The sequence below is a fragment of the Micromys minutus genome (genome assembly GCF_963924665.1).
Source record: "Micromys minutus genome assembly, chromosome: 30".
NCBI lineage: Eukaryota > Metazoa > Chordata > Mammalia > Rodentia > Muridae > Micromys > Micromys minutus.
Window position 1 is genome coordinate 14,771,562 of NC_137965.1, and position 15,572 is coordinate 14,787,133.

Consider the following 15,572-nt stretch of genomic DNA (forward strand, 5'->3'; position numbering starts at 1 on the left):
AGTAGTTTAGTCCAGAGTATTTGGCCACTTATTTCTGTCTATGTTCTGTCTTTGGGTGAAGTTCTATCTATTTCTATTTTATAAAAGCAGAAGTAAATGTTGGTAATCATTCTTGACAACTACAGAAGGGTATTCTTACATATTCCTGCACTATATGGTTTTAACTTAGTAAGGAGCTTCCATGTTTTTTTTATCATTCTCTTAAGAATAAAGAATCTCTGCTCCCTGTTTCCCAAAGTTAGGACTGTTACAGAATTGTCCTCCCTTGCCCCAGCCCAGCACTACACAAATCTGTTTGGGAGGAATGCTTGGGAAAGCAGACTCTGTGTCTACATTTTGCAGGATTCTTATCTATTTAAAGCTGGAAACAGGGTACCTGTCTCTGCCTCCCATCCCTGATAAGGATCATGTCAGGTTTCCCAGCAACCCCTTTGCCTGTGCTACTGAGTGTGTGTGGATGCTGGGAACAGATAAGGGGAAATCCTCAGTGATAAGCTGGCAGTCCTCAGCCTTAATGGCGTTGACTTTAAAACCAGGGGCATAGCCATTGGGCCTTATTTATAGAAATTTTAATGGGACATTGTCACAAAATGAGAAACCAATGCCGTGAGGCCATTGGATCACACAAATGATTTAGGTATGTTCTCTGCAGTCCATTTTACTCTCTAGGTGCACACAAATGCGCACATTATTAAATGCCAAGTGACTGTATACTTTAATGGCAAGTAATTTATAAAAACCAAAATTTTTTCAGGGAGTTTTATATTACTACTATATTAAAAACAGGTCACCCACATGTCTCCACTCTGAGTACAGAGTTTAATTATTGGGTGCGTAAATTATACATTAATCACCTGGTGATCTACATATCATATATTAAAAGTCATAGTGCCTATGTTTAAAGAATGATCATGAATTCTTATGTTGCCATGCATAATAACATCTAATTTTTATACTTTGAGCATAAGAAAAATAACAATAAAAAATCTCCACAGAGAAGCTTGAAGACAGAAAAATATGTTTTAAATAATCTTTGACAAAGGCCAAAAAATAATTTTTGAGTTATTATTTAAAGTTGTGTGGGTGTTTTGCTTGTGAGTGTGTCTGTGTTCCTGGTGCCTTCAGAGTCTGGGAAAGTCATCAGATTCCCCAGAACTGAAGTTCCAGAGGTTGGTAAGCTGTCACGTAGGATCCAGTCTTCTAGAAGAGCAGCAGGTGTTCCTAAGTGCTGAGCCATTGCTCCAGCTGCTAGAAAAATACTTTTATTTGGGCCTTACAGGTTTATGGGCAGATAACATCTATATGGTTAGCTTCATCATTGCTGTGACAAAGTCCTCTGACAAAAGCAACTTAAGGGATGGAGGGGAAGTCACGGATGCAGGAGCCTGAGGCAGTGGATCAGTCATACTGCATCCAGAGTCAGGAAGCCTCTGCTCAGCCTACATCTCCCTTTAGATGAACCCCAGCCTAAAACAAAGCCCCCTTCTTCACCATATGTCTTCCAAACTCAATTAATTCAATCAAGATAATCTCACGGATGTTTGGCTGAGGGTCTCTGTATCTGTTTCCATCAACTGTGGATGAAGCTTCTCAGGAGACAGTTATGCTAGACTCCTGTCTGCGAGCATAGTAGAGAACCATTAATGGTGTCAGGGACTGGCTCTCTTGCATAGGATGGGTTTCAAGTTGGGACAGTCATTAGTTGTCTTTTCCCCTCAATCACTGCTTCATCTTTATCCCTGTGCATCTTGTAGGCAGGACATATCTTGGGTGGGAGAGTCATGGGGAAGGGGGGGGATAGGATTGAGAGAGCCGGAGGGGTCAAGGACACCACAAGAAGACCTACAGAGCCAACTAACCTGGGTCCATGGGGGTTCACAGAGACTGAGTCACTGACCAAAGGGCATGCTTGGGAAGGACCTAGGCTCTCTTCACATATGTAGCAGATGTGCAGCTTGGTCTTCGTGAGGGATACATAACAAGTCGGGTAGGGGCTGTCTCTGACTCTGTTGCCTGCCATTACATTCCTTTCCATTAGCTGGACTGCTTGGTTTGGCCTTAGTGGGAGAGGATGAACTCAGCTCAGCTGTGACTTGATGTCCCAGGGTGGGGTGGCATCCAAGGGGGGGGTTATAGGAGGAGGAAACTGAGAGGGCCAAGGAGAAGTTGGAGTGGGGGCTGTGACTGGGATGTAAAACGAATAAATAAACTAATCTCTCACTGCTGTGCCAAGCAACTGTCTCCTAGGTGATTGCCAGGTTGTCAAATGGACAATCAATAATGACCATAGAACATCCTTATGCTGCTTTAAAATTTAAAAAAAATCCTACATTTTAAAGATGAAGTAATATATCTTTTAGTGAAAATGTGAATATGAGAGGAAAGTCTTAATAGAATCATCTAAAATATCTCTCAGAGAAGTGTAAACACGTTATATATTTCTAAAACAAGTGAATAATAGTTTCTAAGGAACTTTGACATGGTCCTAACATTACCTGTTCTCTGATATTGTCTATTATGTGGCCAGCACATGCCTGCCCTCTATTACAGGTCACAGCCATATGTTTATGTCAAGATGTGGCTTTAGAATACCCTGGGAAATGTCAACAAGGCTGGTCTTGCCTGTGAAGCACACTTAAGATACTGATGCAGGGATATAGAGTGTTCCGTTTTACTTAATAAAATACCAGAAATGAACGCTGAGAAACATGTTTTAACTAGACAGAGACTTTAAAAATAGAATGAAAAAAAAAACACATTTGAAATATTAACGCAAGAATATAAAGGAATCCACTTGATTTGATAGGAAAATGAATGTTGAGAAACATGCCTCATGGAACATAGACTTTACAAATGGACTGGGATTAGTATTGTGGTCGGGGAGGTAAAAATCAAACCATGGGGCTCCTTCTTATGTGTGTTCTGGGGAAGCTATGACAAAGAAACAGATGAAGAAAAAAAAAAAACACACACATGTGCTGAGGATGTAGAGAAATTGGGACTCCTGTGAAGGATGGGACATGGTACTCCTGTGCAAAATGTGGGGACGCCTCACAGAGCTCACCACAGAGTTACAACAGAACCAGTAATTGCACTTGTGGTCATTAGTTATGAGAAGAAGATGGACTCAACTTGGTATTTGTTTGAGATTGTTCACTGCAGCAGTACTTAGTGTTGTATCTAAAACACAGAAGCAAGATGAGTGAGTGGATGAGAAAAGAGGGGTTGCAGATAACGGATATTTGTCTATGGAAAGGGATAGAATTCTGATATAACACCAAGTAACGAGGCAGATAAATGGTTAATGATCTTGTGATCGAACTTAAGAAATCCTGTCACACAGACACAAACAACAGGATATGAAAGACAGGTGTGGGGAGGAAGGAGCAGGAGTTTGAACTACGGCACACTTGTGAGCTAGTTCTAACAAACAGGTGTGGACATATAAGTCACGTAGACAGGATCTTCACGAACACCAGCCACTACAGTGGGAACCAAATTCCAGATCCCACCAAGGAGGTTTCCCAAGCCTAGGAAGGAAGAGTCTGAGAACAAAGGGAATTCTTCAAGGTTAGAAGTTTCTCAATGGCATGAGTGGTCTAAGATAGGAAGGGACCTCACCATGAGGGATGAATGACATGGAGATACCAGCTAAGAAAGACCAGTTTGGCATGGGTATCAGGCCACGCTGGCTTGTAGCCACACAGATGGAGAAGTATTTGTTAACTCATTCTATTGTACCTCAGAAGGGTACAGATCAGGCTCAGGGAAGTGTGGCTAGATTGCTGGCTCTTAACACAGTTGGGTCTAAAAGGAGTGGGTCCTCAGTCTAACAGTGAGGTCTTGAACATGAAGTCATGTTTAAGGAGGCAAGCTGGGGACAACAGATTTCTGGGAAGAGATGGTATTGACTACTGTGTAACATGGTATAACCAATACAACGTAGAACTGTGAGTCAGGGGTTGGGGATTTAGCTCAGTGGTAGCGTGCTTGCCTTAACAAGGTCTGAAGTTTGGTCCTGGGTTTGGTCCTTTGCTCTGAAAAAACAAAACAAAACAAAACCAACCAACCAATCAAACAATCAAAAAAAAAAAAAAAAACAAAAAAACAAAAACCTTTAGGGAGAAGAAAGTATGGCAATGTACAAATTTGTGTTAGGAGAAGGAGTACACACAAACTCAGAAGGCTTTAATGTAAAACAGACAAAATACTCATAGATTTTTAGTATGAAGATTATAACAGAGAAAAGCAAAAATAACTACACTAAAGGGCCAAGGTACAGCTATAATATTAAGATATAAAGGGATATAAAATTTAAATGTGAAGAGAATGTAAGGACAAATTTCTTTTTTATTGTTATTGTCTTTATTTTTTTTAACTACTAGTTTTTAGAGCAGAGGATCTGAGCTCTACCTTATTATGGTTTGAGCAAATGCCGCCTCCTCCCCTCTCCCCACACCAAAGTTTTTTGGTTTGTTTGGTTTATTTTTGAGATTGCATTTTAATTACGATAGCTCTTTCTTTACTTTCCTCTTCCCAAGCTCTTGGTTTTGCCAGTCAGTAAAGCATTTTAAAATGATTAAAATGGGAAATATGCTATATATTATCACAATAAAAGCATGAACAGAAAGGCAGAGATTAAAATCAGTGCTGGTCCAGATGAAGTTGAATGTCCGCAAATCCGATTCCCCTTTTCATGTGATACTGCCCTATGACAAACACCTCAAAACTGTATTTGTGGTTTCTATATGAATTTCCATGTGAGTGGTTGAAGTGGTTTCTTTCTGAAACTTGAATGCATCTCTAAATTTATGTCCAAAGCATTCACATGTTCCATTCCCTTCAAAGGAGTCTGAGGATGGAAGAAATTGTGAGAACTGATATCCCTTGAGATCTGTTCTCATAACTTGAAAGCTGAAGGTTAGAATAATAAAATCATAAATGTGCAAAACACTGGGGAGTTCTTAGCAATTAATAAAAGATGAAACCAAAGAAGCTATGAATTCCAAGGAGGACTATACAGTAGGGCTTGGATAGAGGGGAGGAGAGTGGGAAGGAAGAAATGATGGAATTATATTATCTCAAAAAATGGAAAAAAGTTTTTAAATAGAACAGAGGTTGGGGCAATTTCAAATTATCTGCATAATCAAAGCAGATAATTAAATAGATAACTCTGCTAGAATTATAACGCAGAAAACTGTTAAGATGATTTTAGCTGTAATTTGAAATTTCCTGTGACTATGAATAAGTTGGCTGGCCTTATTCAAATTTTTATGCCATATTAAACTTTGAACAGCAGTTCAATGCAACCCTTAACAGCACACCCTATTCCGACTGACAGGATTGCCCTGACAGTGACCACCATGACACCACCTCGAACATGCTGTGGTTATTCTATTCCATGTGACTCAAATTTTCCAACCCCGGCATGTCTTGTCTGTGCTACCATTTTTTAAAAAAAATAATCTTATATTTATTCAAGTAAACAGTCTTGAGACACAGCAGAAGACGGCATCAGATCCCATGGTTGTGAGCCATCACGAGGTTGTTGGGAATTGAACTCAGGACTCAGGATTCTCTTGGGAATTAAGCTTCTTAGTTCTAAGGTCTTATGTTCAATAACCAGGTAAACCTGAAACCTCAAAGCCACTATTATTATAACATGAGGTATGCCAAGCAACTCAAGGATTTATATTTTATATAATCTCTATCAATCAAATATAAGCAATGTAGGAGCAGAAAGAGGGAAACCCTACATTTTATAAAGATTCCTTCTACAACTCTCAAGGCCAGATGTTAATAAACATCAAATAAACACAAACACATTCCAACTGCCATCTTGAAAAGCAACATGGCAGCATGTAGTCATTTTCTTTATATGGACTAGGTTTTCAGGCCTGTCTTTTTCCTTCAGGAGTTCCTATGAATCTTGTCAGTTAATTGCAAACTCTGTAGACAGGCTAAGGCTGAAATTTCACCACTATTATTGTTTTACAAATGAGCATCACTGTTTGGACTATAATAATCCCAAGAATTATATGTCCCAATAATTGAGATTCCAGTAAACACCCAGTGCTGGAAATTCTGTCTGTTTTAAGCCCCAGTCTTTCAAAGTGATTGCATTTGTCTTAGTTTATACTCTTTGAACATCGTGTGAAAGGCCCAGAGGCTATCTTTGTTCTCAGGCGACATTTTGATCCTCAGGTTTGTATTTGTAAAGGTATTAATGACTTTCTGTATGAACTGCTATTGTGTGTTTGTGACCAAAATTCCGGGAGGACCAACTCAAAGAAGGAATGTTTATTTTGCCTAACATTTAAGGGTTTTAGTTCATGCCTCCAAAGCATCCACTACTTTGAGAACGCAGCATCACCTGCCTGGAAGCAGCCTTCCATACAAAAGCTCGAGGGACATACAATGTTAATGCAGCCAGGAATGATCATTTCTAAACTAATATTAGAACAGTGTACTATCTTCTAGCTTTATCGATTATAACACTATGAACTTGGAGGAATTATATTCACCACCATTACCCAAGCTCTGAACAAGCTGCCTCGGAAAGGCACCATGTAGCCAAGAGTGACCAGAATGCTCTAGTCTGACCACCTATAGCATTGCTATGCATACAGCCATATTCTTCTATTCTGTGTCTTATAGAATGAAGAGAAGAAAATATTTATGACAGGAAATGAGTTAGAAGTAGCAGTAGAATGACCCCTGTGACTGTTATAATAGAACTGTCTCTTTAGGCTTCTGGTAACTGGTAGTCCCTGCTTTGCCTGCTAAAAGTCCTGTAGAGGAAGCCTTTAGTCATTAGTGCTGAAAACTATCAAGAGCCTTAGTCATTTCGTAGAGTGAATCTATACGTTTATAGCTCATGATTTGGAAGCTATCACCATTTGATAACTTATGTTTATATAAACATTTATAAATTAATCTAAATATCTCATGCTACATGTTTGTTTCGCTAGAATGTTCTTGGTAAAAATTAAGTGCTGAGTCATAGAAACATCTGGACAAAACTGTGGATGACTCAGGACAAAGTCATTACCATTATTGAAACTGAAAGACCATGGCTTCCTGACAATGAGTCACAAGTACCATATTCTGAGGCAAAGGGTCGTGGTCTCATTACATGTTCACCCTTGTGTAGTGGCCTCACAATGGTATTCTTACAGAATTGCAGGTTTGACTGGCAAAGCATCATCAATAAAAAAAAATAGCACTGCATCTTATCATAAGGTTTTGGGTTTTTTTTTTTTTTGTGAGAATAACTTAATGACTTCATGTAGTAATGATCATAAAACCTGATTCTTCTCTATAAATGATAAAGCTAGAATATAAGAAGCATGAGTAATAAACATGTCATCCATTGTTGGGATGGATGCTTATGCTAGAATCCAAGACCAAAAAAATCCAAAAATCAAACAAACAAACAACTTGGAAGGCAATTAACCATTTTCATTTAAACTGAAATAAAATTCTTTTATTAACCTTATTACTATCAATTAAAATCAATGAAACTGTTGCTACCAAACCAAAGACATTTTTCTTGGTATCTGTTCATGTTTAAATCAGAATATAAAATGTGTAAACACACTCTCTGGGACTGAGTAAGCTCGAAAACTGCATTAATCTGCCTTCAGTAGCTCTTGCATAGACTTCAAGGCTGTGTTAGCCCTGTGCCTCAGAGTTTAGATCATAGCTTTGAATCAAACAGCTTCATACTAGAACGCTTGTATGGCAAAGAGCACCAATCTTTTAATGTTTCTTCCTTTCTCTTTCTTCTGAAGCTTACTATCATTATTGTAGGCTATGTCTCTGATGTGCAGATATTTGGGTTATAATTTAATGTTTTTAGTAGATGATCTGTGTTACAGATTAAAGAAGACATTCTGGATTTTTGAAAAGGTTGAATTTCTTTGTAGAGCAGCAGAGAGGGGGAAAGAAAAGAAAGGAAGGAAGGAAGGAAGGAAGAAAGTCAGCTTTCATCCTGGTTCAGCCATCTGAAAGTTACTTAGTCACAATAATAAAATAATATTTGACATTTTTCAAGTAGTATTCCTATCTGAGCAGCTGGTTTCACAAGAAGAATAGCTTCACATCTCATTGTCCCTGTTTTCGGATCAGAAGCACAGAGTATCGCTGAGCCATGACAATACTTATCCATTTACCAAGAACTGACAGCATCCATTCATCTACTAACCAAGAATTTTGGGGAGGTTGGAATAGTTTTTCCATGTGCATTGTTTTACTTCTGGGCAGGTTGGCTGTTGTGTGTTTGTAAAACTCAGCTCTGTCCAGATTGAAAAACAAAGGTAAACCGATTTGCTACAATCTCTCAATTCTAATGACCAAACGGGACACTCACTCCTTTAAAAGTGAAAAACATAGTGCACAATGGTGGGCCTCTTGTGAAGTAGGAAGGTCTCCATGCAGACTGTGATCCAGGTCTAGGAAAGAAACTTAGCATCCATGATGACGCTAGGGTCTTAGACTAGATTAAGACAGTTGCTGGCCTTCTGAGCTCAGGTGCAAATATTTGGTCTTGGTGTTTAAACTATTGAGTCCTAAGATGGATGAATAATAATTTGAGGTGAAAACAAGAAATATATGTTGGTAGGACTGTAGTAATTTAACATGGTGGCCTAGTTGAAAGATGAAAATGTATACAGCTAGTTCATTCAATGGCTGACATTTATTAAGCATAGATTTGAAAGGAAACTTTATTTATTTATTTATTTATTTAATTTATTTATTTATTTATTCTACACTCCAGGTTTTATTCCCCTCCTGGTTCACTCTCTTACTGTTCCACATCTCATACCCTTTCTCTGCCCTCCCCTTTCCACATATGTCCCCATCTCACCCCAACCCTCCCCACCAGACCTATAAACTCCCTGGGGCCTCCAGTCTACTGAGGGCTAGGTGCACCTTCTCTGACTGAACCCACACCCTGCAGTCCTCTGATACACATGTATTGAGGGACTCATGTCACCTGATGTATGCTGCCTGGTTGGTGATCCAGTATCTGAGAGATCTCAGGGGTCCAGGTTAAATTGAGACTGGGAGTCCTTCTACAGGGTCACCCTCCTCCTCAGCTTCTTCCAGCTTTTCCATAATTTAGCCACAGGGGTCATCAGCTTCTTTTTATTGGTTGGGTGCAAATATCTGCATCTGACTCTTTCAGCTGGTTGTTGAGTCTTTTGGATGGCCGTCATGAAAGGTCCATTGCATGGCTCACAAAATAATAATAGTGTCAGGCTTTGGGGCCTCCCTTTGAGCTGGATTGTACTTTGTGTCTATCACTGGACCTTTATTTTCTTCCTTTACTTCTTTCTAATGAACCTTATCAGGCCATGTTTCCCTTTCCTTCTGTGATACATAGACGGACTCATCCATCGTGTCTCAAGGGTCTTCCTCTTGTCTAGTTGCCCCTCGTTTCTTCCCACCTTCCATCTCTCACATACATTTTTATGTTTTTCTGATAAGCTTGTTTGTGTAGATTGGTGACTTCTTGTGTGGGAAAAAAAAAACTGGGGGAAAACATAACCATCCCCCAAACAACTGGAATCCCCATGTTTGCTTGGGTACAGATGTATAAGGTCTACATGAACACAGTAGACACCATGTAGTTCCTTTGGTTGTGAGTCACTCAGGTCATATTTATGTGCCAAAGAACTACACAGAATGGTTTGGGCCCATGTACTACTTCTTTGTGGGAAACTGTCTACGTGTTGGTGGGGAGAAGCTATGCCTACCTCAGAACAGAGGATTTTTTTCAGGAGGAGTCATCTGTCCTCAAGGTAAAGATGAAGATATCTAGGCACAAAGGACCCTGCAGAACTAAGAAGACCCCTAGCAAATGGACGGAGATAGAGCAAGTGACTGTAGATGCAGTAGTCGACTTTCTGATCAATATTGGTAAACCTGGAGTAGAAGTCAGAGATTTTGATGAGATGCAAAGATCTGAGGATGGTTCTGTTACTATTAGTACAATTGTCCTCCTATGATCCTTCTCTTAAAAAAACCCACTGTAGTGTCACTGAAGTTCACTATTAAAGATAAAAGAAAAGGTGTAGCAATGACTAATAATGACATCCGTGCAGGCTTCCCACTAGCGAGTCATCTAGGACAGCAGCGGCGAGACTCTGCCCATGATCTCTTGAGGAGCTGATGGTGTGATGCTCTGGAGGATGCCGAGATGTGTGAAAATGTCCACCAGTGCTTCAGAGAATGGAACGAGAACTTGCCTTTGCTAACGTGTGCTGCTGCCCAGAGGCTGTTTTGTGGTACATTATTAATACTTCTTTCTCACTTGAGAAAGCTGTATCTCACTGTAATTCAATCAGAATTTGAGGTTCTAATAAAGCAGGACTTTTTGCATAGGCCCACATGTCCACATGCGCTTTTTGGTTTGAATGTTTAAGTGGTTTAGGGCTCACAGGACAGAGCTTGCTTCATTATCGATCTATCTCCTCTCCCTCTGAGTATTAAAAAAAACGTGCAGGATTAGAAAAGAGTTATTTACATCAGTTTTTCTTTCACATGAAGAGAAACTTTTGAAAGAGATTAAACATTTTACCTAAGATATTCAAACGAATGGAATAAAGCTATTTCTAAACCATCAAATCTCTTCTTGTCTTTATGCATTAGCAGAATAACTTAATTTTGGCATGCAGTAATGTCCCTAAAAGCAGTTTATTCTCTTGACCTTAATTTTATCTCCTGGCTTAATTTTCCTGGCTTCCACTTTCTTCAGTCATAGGAAAGGCCTTCCTGTTACACAAATTCCCAAAACATTTATTAACGGACATTATTCTTAACAGAATGCTGTGTGGAGACCTGTATCCAAATCCCAATGAGTTTAGATTCTTCCAAGCCATTCATCCCCCAGCTCCGGGAGCACAGGAAGCCAAACAAACAAGTAGATTGTTGATGATTTGCTATCATTGCCCTTGTGACTCAAATGTTGATATTTTTTTTGGATACAAACAAGGTCCTCTGGCTATATAGCAAAATCCAGTGATGAAGACAGTCTAGAGCAGTCAGTACAATGGGATTCAGAGGCAAGAGAGGCAACAACAAAAAAAGCCAGACTTAAGTAAATCAACATTTCCTTACTCCCCTCTAGGAATGTAAAGATGTCTGATGGGAGGAAGATAGCAAACCCCATCTATGCAAAACATTGTCCTAATGTACAGTCTTGATCCAGTTCTTCTTTGCACACATCCCCTGGGGGCAGTTGAAGCCTGTTGTATACCATGGTTGGAAAGTGTTACTTCGAACAGTCTGAAAATGCACACGTGTGAAGTAAGTAGGAGGCTTGAAGAGTTCACTTATCGTTTGGTGGTTCTGTTAAAGAGGAGAGAGAGAGAGAGTACTTGAAACAAATCATCTCACACATTAGTTATTGACGCTCAAGTGAATTCGCTAAGGGCAATGCTCAGCATGGAAAGCTTAGATGGTGCTTAGCATTCACGCTGCTTTGCTTCAAATGGTTTACATGGTTGGCCCGAACGAGGAACTGATTCCCTGGAAAATGACAATTCCTGGCAGGATTCTCTATTTTGCTGTAAGAACATTACTTCTTTCTGAATGCTGTGATATAAAATGGATGGGAAGAATTCTCTAAGGCTTTTTAAAAATTTTCCCGCTGTTTCCAAATTATCGCTAGAATTTGAATCTTTAGATTCCAATGCATCTTCTTGCTCAAAAGAGACATTCTGGCTATTCACAATGTAGGAATGCATTTCTGAAATATAAATAATTTAGAAATATCTGATGGTCAGCTACATCTATTCCCTGAAGCTGCAAGGAATAGCTTGCATTTTTATATGACTTGATTGATGGATGTAGTTGGTGTGTTAATTGCTACAGAAGTCATACTACTTAGTAAACAGTGGGTTTGCACCTAACCTGATGCTCAGCAATGTTTCCATAACATGACTTGACATTACTGTTCCTGGGTTTCCTAACATGTGTGCACGTGCATACGTGTGTGTGTGTATGTGTGTGTGTATATATACATATGTAACTACATATATATATATATATATACATACACATATACACATGTATAATATGCATATATACATGAAATCTAAGCCAATTATAGTTTTTATCTCATTAGCCTGATCAAGTTGAGTGGAGTCATTAGCTGATTAAAATAAATATCCGTGTTTGGAGTGGTGAAATTATTATCTCTGAGAAATTAAAGCAGCAGTTTGAGGTATGCATCACAAAAATATTAGCTACCATATTTATTTTCAGAAAGCCCCAAGGCAGGCAGAGTGCAGGGCCAGTTATATATCTCCAGATCAATAGCACTGGTGGAGACTTGGAATTACTCCCTGCATCTGTGATGCCTCTTACTAGTCCAGATTTCTGAGCCGACTCACTAGGCCTCATGCATGAGCAGATTTCTATTAAACTCCTTTTTTTTTGTTTGTTTGTTTCCATTAGCCTGTGATGATCTGTTATCTAAATAGGCAATCTGAGTACCAGTTCTCATTTGGATGGGTTAAGTTATGTGTCTTATTCAAGGCCTTTATGAAAGTCCATGAAGGAATTCAACATAGGCTCACTCAATGTTGTTGAAAAAGGCTTATTTATTTTACGTGTTTATGTCTGAGTATATGTGTGTGCACCGTTATGGATGTTGGTGCCTTGCACTGGACCTCTCTGGAACTGGACTTACCTGTGGATGTGAGCTGTCTGATGTGGGTGCTAGAAATCAAACTCAGATCCTTTGGAAGAGCATCCGGTGCTCTTAACCACATAATCATCTCTTCGGACATAGCCCAGGATATTCTTACACCACCATCCAGGCACTATATGATAATAAGTTCATGGAAATAACTCCTTTAAAAGTACCATATGCTTACTAAGGCCACCTATGACTTTATCAATGACATACTGATTACAGGGATACATGGGTCATTTCTAATTCAAGAAGAAGATGCACATTTGTTTTGAGTGTCATAAAGCAGGGTTGTCTAATATTAAGATAATGATGAGCCCTTATTTTGAAGCACTCTCTTTGTCAAATTCTGAGATTATTACCATTTTCATATCTTGGCCCCTTGTTCATCTGGAGGACTATTTTTTTTTTTTTTGAGATTTTTGACTATTTATTTACGACTTCATTTGTAGGATTTTATTGTTAGAATGTTTTTTTGTTTTGTTTTATTGGATATATTTTATTTACATTTTAAATGTTATCCCATTTCTCAGATTCCTCTCCATCCCCCTTATTCCATACCCCATCACACTGCTTCAATGAGGATGTTTACCCAGCCACCTACCACCTCTTGCCTCCTGGCCCTGACATTCCCCTACACTGGAGCATCAAGCCTTGGCAGGACCAAGGGCTTCTCCTCCCATTGATGCCCAACAAGGCCATCCTCTGCTACATATGCAGCTAGAGCCATGGGTCTATCCATGTGTACTCTTTGGATAGTGGTTTAGTCTCTGGGAGCTCTGGTTGGTTGGTATTGTTGTTCTCATGGGGTTACAAACCCCTTTAACTCCTTCACTTGTTTCTCTAACTCCTCCATTAAGGACCCCATTCGCAGTCCAGTGGTTGGCTGTGAGCACCCACCTCTGTTTTTGTCATGCTCTGGCAGAGCCTCTCAGAAGACAGCTGTATCAGACTCCTGTCAGAATGCACTTATTGGCCTGAGCAATATTGTCTGTGTTTGGTGTCTGTTTATGGGTTGGATCCCCAGGTGGGACAGACTCTAGATGGCCTTTGCTTCAGTCTCTGCTCCAAACTTTGTCTCCATATTTCCTCCTGAGAGTATTTTTCTAAGAAGGACTGAAGCATTTACACTTTGCTAATTCTTCTTGAGCTTCATGTGGTCTGTGAATTGTATCTTGGGTATTCTAGTTTTTGGGCTAACATCCACTTATTAATGAGTGTATACCATATGTGAGTTTTTGTGATTGAGTTACCTCACTCAGGATTATATTTTCTAGATGGATTCATCTGCCTAAGAATTTCATGTAGTCATTTTTAATAGCTGAGTAGTACTACATTGTGTATATGTACCACAGATTCTGTATCCATTCCTCTGTTGAAGAACAACTGGGTTCTTTTCAGCTTCTGGCTTTTATAAATAAGGCTGTTATGATCATAGTGGGGCATTTGTCCTTGATGTATGTTGGAGCATCTTTAGGGTGAATACCTAGGAGTGGTATAGCTGGGTCCTCAGTTAGTACTATGTCAAATTTTCTGAGGAACCTCCAGACTGATTTTCAAAGTGGTTGTACCAGCTTGCAATGGATGAATGTTCTTTCTCCATATCCTCACTAGCATCTGCTGTCACCTGAGTTTTTGATCTTAGCCATTTTGACTGGTGTGAGCTGAAATCTCAGGGCTGCTTTGACTTACACTTCCCCGATGACTAAAGATATTGAACATTTCTTTAGGTGCTTCTCAGCCATTCAGTATTCCTCAGTTGAGAACTCTTTGTTTAGCTCTGTTCCCCATTTTTTAATATGGCTATTTGATTCTCTGGAGTCTAGCTTCTCAATTCTTGTTTTCTGAAAGCTCTGGGCGGGTCCCTCAGAGCAGCAGTGGTGGTCTTCCCTGTGCTCACAGGTGTGTCAGTGCTCCCGTGAGACTGGCTTTCTCCCAGAAAGGTCTGGGTACAGAGTGCTCTGGCACCGGGTCAGCTCCAGGCACAGGTGGAAGCCAGAAGGATCCTGACACAGATTGCTTCTCAGTTCCTGTGTCCTGAGGTCTCTGGGCAGGATCCTCAGAGCAGCAGTGGTGGTCTTCCCTGTGTTCTCAGGTGTGTCAGCACTTCTGGGGACCAGCTCTCTCCCAGAGGGGTCAGGGTCAGCTCATGGCGCTGGCAGAAAGCAGAAGGATCTACAGGACTTTCTATTGCACAACATTCAGTGCAGAAGGAATTTTGAACCTTGGACATGGGGATGCTATGTGGACATATGTAGATAACAATAACAAAGAGATGAGGTATACATCTCATACCGTGTTCATTTAATTGATAAAAATGAACTCTGATATGGATAATTTACTAAGGTATAGTCATTACTAGAGAATAGTACTTATAGTATGAATTTTGAATGGAGGCCAGCCATCAGAAACATTTTAGAAGGTCATGAAGGTTGTAAATTTGAGTTGCCCAGGATCACAGCTCTGGGACATCTCTTAACTTTTACTTGAAAATGTACAAAAATGAGCTGAATTTGCCCGAAGCCTCTAGCTGGAAGAGCAAGGCCTTTCTCCGTATGTCTGGAACAATTTCATTAGTTTTATTTGATCAGTTCATCATGAGTTGATACAGAAACTCCTAGGTTGCCATGGGCATGGGGGCATAAATGCATGTAAGGCATGGATTCTGAACAATGTTTTGAATTGTACCTCATTAATTTCTCTGCCTTTTTCACTGGCTGCTCTGTGTCTATCATCTGTCTGACATCTTCCTGGATAGACAGACTCTCTCCTTTGCTGTCATCCATATTCTGTTCTGTGATATTAGCAATCTGCAAACCAAACACTTTCTCTGATTGACTGAGGGAGGGAGGGAGGGAAAGAGGGAGGG